Source organism: Notothenia coriiceps, unplaced genomic scaffold (genome assembly GCF_000735185.1).
Source record: "Notothenia coriiceps isolate Sejong01 unplaced genomic scaffold, NC01 NC01_scaffold00032810, whole genome shotgun sequence".
NCBI classification, from domain to species: Eukaryota; Metazoa; Chordata; class Actinopteri; order Perciformes; family Nototheniidae; genus Notothenia; species Notothenia coriiceps.
Window position 1 is genome coordinate 50,562 of NW_011365511.1, and position 6,364 is coordinate 56,925.

Below are 6,364 nucleotides of genomic sequence, written 5' to 3' on the forward strand. Positions count from 1 at the left end.
ACACTCTCTTTCCGACTGGATCAACTCAAACTCGCAGACTTGAGAAAACTTTGCGTGTTCAATAGGGGATCAATGCCAAGAATTATTGTGGCGATTTCCATTAAAGTCTCTCTTTCTGTCTAAGCCCTCCCTGATATTTTCCATTGGTAGCTCACTAATATGTCATGACTGTACATGCTAGTAATAAACTGTGTAGTTTCAACACAATGTAGGATGCCCTTTTTATACAAGGGCTCTAAAGTCAATGAAAATAGAAATGAAATGGGCTGTGCAAGCAGATTAGCAAATGTTGTGCTTCATGGATGCCAGCCAAGAATCTTCTACCTGCCACTTTTGTCTTTTTTCAGCTGTTTGATTTAATGCCAGATATGTAAATTGCTTCTGAAAGTCACACAGGAGCTCATACAGGACAAAATGGCTGTATCAAATGACATAGGGATATCAACAAGAGAGATCTCCAGTGATGAAAGAGGTGGTGAATGGGGAGAAAGTCGTGAAGGCAACAGCAAGGCTAAAAAAGGATATGGAATTATGGACTGAACAAATTAAATGATTAGAGGATGAGGTAGTTGGGGTTAAAAGGGATGACTGAACCTTGGAATCAAGTCAGCCATTAGTTTTAATCCCATTACAAACTGTAACAGCTGCCTGACTGAACCTACCTTTTCAAGGCTTTCAGAAAGCGTTGTCCTGTTAGCGGTAAATGGGTTTGTAGAGCCACATGCGCAGGCAAGTACCCATCCACCCACATCCACACCTGTCACCTCATTCTTTTGTGGGTGGATCATTCACTTCAGTGCTGCTCAAATATCTTACCCAGAGAAAAAGAGAAATATGTTTGTAGAAGCAGCGTTTCAGAGATCACAAAAGAGCTGGAAATTGGGTGGTAGGCCTTAAAGATTTTACAACAATGGAATCGCCTTGAGCGCTTAGTCACAAGGAAATGAGTCATCTGATGTTATCGATGAATAAATGATTAATGATTTGCAAAGTTAACCCTAAAGCTTCTCATCCAAATCAGCTGCATGTTCTCAAGGATCATATAGAATCTGTAATGTCTTCGACACCTGAGGAGAATTGGTCAAGGATATGTCCCTTGTTTATATTTCTGGTTTTCCTGTGAGATGACAAATGGGCATCAGAGCGGGCCGGAGCACACAACACGGCAGCCCTGCAGCTGTTCCTGTGTGCCTTAGCACTGTCACTGTTTGTGTTCCCAGGAGGAGCGGACAAAGCACTTCCAGGTCGTCCGCTAACCTGCCTGCTCATTACCAAAGGTCATCCTGCTGGGACACAGAGCTGACCTCTCATGCCAAAGGTTACTTTGTGAGGAGGAGGATGGGGAAGAGGGGGGGAGGATAGGGAGAGGAGTGAGGAAGGTGAGTGAGAGTTAAGAACAAATCACCCCTGATTTGAATTTAACCTCATCATCCATTATAAGATTTCCCGTGCATTGTCTAACCCTAACTCTACTTCCTTGAGGCCAAAATCAGCAAGTAAACCAATTAAGATTCTTCAAAAAAGGCCCCCTGAAAACCATTCTAATGTTTTTTTCTCTTCTATCACTTTCTCCTATTTCCAGGTTCAGTGGCATTTGGCACAGGGTTGAATGCCTATAGATGGCATTGCTCAGCAAGCTCATTAGCTCTGGCCCACTGTTGCGTTCACTCAAACCAGACCAAAGACGTGATAGGGTGGAAATTCAAAGAGGGTGGGAGGAGGGAGGGAATGCGAGGGAACAGATATGTTTCCTTGGATAAGGCAGAGATTAATAATGACTTCCTGTATTTAGCCTGGAAAACAAAACAGAGAGGCACCATGGAAGATGGTGCGAACAAAAGCGCTTTCCAAGAGTGCTGTAATGCCTTCGATGCAGTGTAATCCATCTCTAACGTTACGTATAGAAGACAGGAGTGTGACGGGTTAGGGTGTATGTTGGGGGGGTTACAACATCTGGATCTTGTAGTACGTGCCTCTGGAGGAATTGACAGTCTCTCAATTGAGCAACAACCCCCTCTCAGTCCATTCACGGTGCTCCTTTCCTCTTCTGTTTGTTTCCTCCTCCATCCTTTACCCCTGTCCTTTAGAACCATGTGAAAACTCCCAATTACCAGAACCACAACAAGTGCTAACGGTTGGACATAAACATGGAATATGCAAAACTAACGATCTCTTAACAAGGGCCATGCTGAAATGCGATTGAATGTGTCAGCAGGTCGTAAAAGGCCCCCTCACGATCAATGTAATTATGAAAGCTTTACGTGAAGGACTTTCCGGACTGGGGAGTGACCGGCGACAGGAGGAGGGGGCTGCCAGCATTATGTTCCACCAACAGAACCCCCTTTTCAACCCGACGTGAGGAGAACAAGCGAGGTCTTCCAGCTGCTTCCTATCAGCGGCGGTAACAGACGAGGGGAAAGAGAGACGGGACGAAAGAAAAGAGGTTTGTAACACCTGCAGCAGGGTGCCAGCAAACATTCCTTGGTCCTCCGGCCCCTCGGTGATGCACTCTATAAATCCTTGTGATTAGCTACAGTAGCGGACCTAAGTGCCACTTAAATTAAACCCCAAAGGCGAAGTTGTTGTGACCTCCAAGTTTTGGAAATATGATTTGGGCCCAAGTGATTATTGCAAAAACAAAGCTAGTTCTGTTGCTCTTTGGAGGGAGGAAGGGTGTGATGGAAATGTATGAGAAGAAGGTTTCTAATAAGTCGTAAAATAAGTCCCTGTTATTAAACTCTTATGTTAACTTTAACTTATCCTTTTTGTACTCTGGGAAAAGTTCACACCAAAACAAGACACAGATGTGCATAATAATAATAATTATTATTATTATTATTAAAACAAGACACAGATGTGCATATAGAGTCTAAGCCAATGTTTTCATACAGTGTACGTGAAAATTGTAAAGTTTGCTGAGTCTGCTTTTCCTCCAAAATTCCAAAACGCAACGATCCATTTATTATGTTTTCAAAGCTTCTTCCCAAGGTCAGAATCTCCGAAAAAAAAAAGGGACGTGAATAGAGGAGGTGTAGGCTATAAATCAGACTCAATTCTGTGTCACTGAAACATCCACAACATGCAGAGTAAATCTCAACATCAACCTGAGCTAGTCAATGAATGAGAAGGTGACTGACCAGAGACAAAAAAATCCACAAATCAGGTCCACGAAATAAAGCAGCAGGCCTGATTACTGCAAAGTCTCCAGAGGTCTATAAAGCTGCGGGGCTCACAAAAGGGATGGCACAGCTCTGGTCCGGAGTATTGTTGACAGCTGACGTTGACCAGACCCAACTGCACACGTTGACTCGTAAGAGTGCAAACAGTATTTCTACATACAATCTGTCAGGGAGCTTACTCTCCAACATCAGTAACATAATACTATGACTTCTAGACTCTTGTAAAAAATCATCTACAATCATTTGAATTCATATCCTTTTCCCTCTGATTACATGCAGACTCGATGATGTTATGAAGCAGATTTCTCTGGATGTTTCTACCTTAAGCCGCAAATAATGATGGCATTTAAATGAGAACAAAAATCTGCACCTAAATGGGACACATTTATAGATCAGACCAATAAGAGCTTCAACTGCAGGGTCTTTGAATTGTTACACTGTGTGTCAACGTTTTGAATGGTTGGTATAATCCATGTTTATTTATAAAGTATTTATTTATGAGAGTTGACTGTGGAGTTAATGGAGATATTCTGCGCGAAAGACATTGCACAATGGAAATAAGAACACCAAAAAGTAGATAAATGCAATACGACTTGTTTTTCAAATAGTTTTTAGATTTAATTTAAAACTTGATATTTTAAAATAACTGGTACAACTTCCAATTATGGATTTATTAAGCTTATTCCTGACTTTTTTGTGAAAAATAATTCATTCATTCTTTGATAATGAAAACATTGCACGTTTTGGCTTGAACACACATTACTACAGTAGTATATAATCAGAGATGGGGTCGTTACTCAAAAAAAGTAATATATTACATATTACTTTAAAAAAAAAGTAATATATTACATATTACTTTAAAAAAAAAAGTAATATATTACTTTACGTCGTTACTCTCTACATAACGTTACTTTACTCGTTACTTTACTCGTTACTTTACTCGCAGGGCCGCCCCTCCCTACAGGCAGATCACGCAGACTACGGAGGGTGCTTCATTTTGCGGAGGGAGCCTCATCTGAAGCGCAAATGCGGCGCACCTACAGTGTAAGCACGCCACAGTTTTCGCCGCTGCTCCACTAGCAGCTAATATTATCTTCTTGCAGACTTATTGACATTTGCTGGCAAATATGAATGAATATAAAATGAATTTCCATTAAAGATGTACCAATGGAGGTGTAAGAAAATTCTGAGTATGAGTATCAATTAAAGTTTGGCTGTCAATTACTGTGAACTTGAAAATACATTTTGTCAGCACATTATTAATTTGTATTCATTGTATAAGTAGAAGCGTGGTTTGATGTAGAGCCATCAGAAAGAATAACAATCAGTATATAATGTCTGATCATCAAACCTCAACCCATTCTTTAAAGATGCAACAGAAAGAACAAAACACCTGCATACAACCCTAACCCTAAACTGCAAGGATAGAAACACATGTGCCGCAACACAATTCATTCACACACAAACACATACACATAGCGTATCTTTTCACACTGAATGTTGGCTTTTGTTGGCCTTGACAGCCGGAGACGTCCTGTGGGAGGACTCATGTCTGCTCTGGCAGCGAGGGGCCACCAGGAGTCCTTCAGGATGACGTACCACTTGCCAAGAGTTTCATGCATTCATCTATGGGCTCTCATGCTTTCAGGGGGATGTGGGTCTTTGTCTCTTAAGACAAACTAACTGCTCTTAAGTTACAAAAGAAACAAGGCCTTTTCATATAGAGCAGGATTGGTTGGATGATGTGTGATGTTTTTATTAAAAAACCTGTTTCGCTAATCTCTAAATCCAACAGAATTTGAAATCCACACCACACCCATTCAACCAGATTTGTGGATGCTTGATGAAGCAAACGTTTGAGGAAGTTTGTTTGAAATAAGTGATCTCGAAAATGAGGTGCAAAATAAAAGGACCAAGCAATGCAATGTCTTTCTCTCTTCTTGTTAGATCTGTTCTAACAAAAACGTGAACACACTTTTATTTCATTTTTGGCAAAGTGAGATGGCCAAGTACATCTTATTTTGTCATTTGAGAACCTACTGGAGCACAATACAACTTATTTTGTAATGCCATTAGAAACATTTGTTATACATTTTGAACTAAGAGGTTCATAACGGTTACAACACTAAGATGAATCAAGAGAACTAACAAGTTTTATAAAAGTCAACAACCAATAAAGGAAGACAAAGACTACTTTACAAGTTAAAGAACTAAGTTAAATAACTTGAATTTATATATCTATCCATTTTAAAGGCTTTTGATGCATTGATGTTTCCACTAATATTAACAAACATTCAAGGGCCTGTGGTAGGTATGTTACATTTTGTCTATTCATCATTGGTTTTACTTTTTTAAGGAAAAAAGCCAAATATTTACTGGTTCTGTCTTTTAAGATGTGATTTATTTCCCCATAATTAAATAAGAAAAAATGTTGTGGATTGTTGTTCAAACTACACAAGATAATGAATTAATTTTCATTTTCATTTTCATCTTTATTTCGAACAGATTTAAAAAAACAAATACAAAATAATAAATGTGAAAAACAGAATACCGTATTGTTAGAATACAGTATTTATCAATATTCATAATAATATTTATATATTCAACAACAAATATTCATAATAGTGTGTTGTGTGTGTGCTGTAAACCGAACGTAGAAGGAACCGTCACAGAAAAACTCGCCCCCCCTCTCATCTCCAACTTATCCTCGTCATGAAGTTTCGAGAGACAAAAAATTTCATTGTCGACAAGGAGGAGATAGGATGCATACGAGCAAAACAAAACCTAACGACCACCTGCACGAAGCGAGACTACTTGTCGACTGACCACTGGGACCGGTCCGAGTCCGAGCCCCCCCGGACCTCCCAAGACGTTTCGGACGGGGCAGACCGAAGACACAGTCTGCAATTTAAGCTGATTACGTGAGCGAGACCCTCACCGGTTGAGGAGTTACACGTGATGTACAAGAGACACCCGGGCGTGATAGACTCAACACAACGGAAGATAGTATCCATCGAGCTTGAAGCGTTGAATTCGCTGAAAAACAGTCTTTAGAATATTAAAAACAAAGATGTCAAATTCAAAGTATTGTGAGAGTAGATACAATGTCAAACCGTGAAAGGGGTACTAAGAAACGACGCACAGGTAAGCGAGAAAGATTCTAACTACCTTTAACAAGAGGCGCT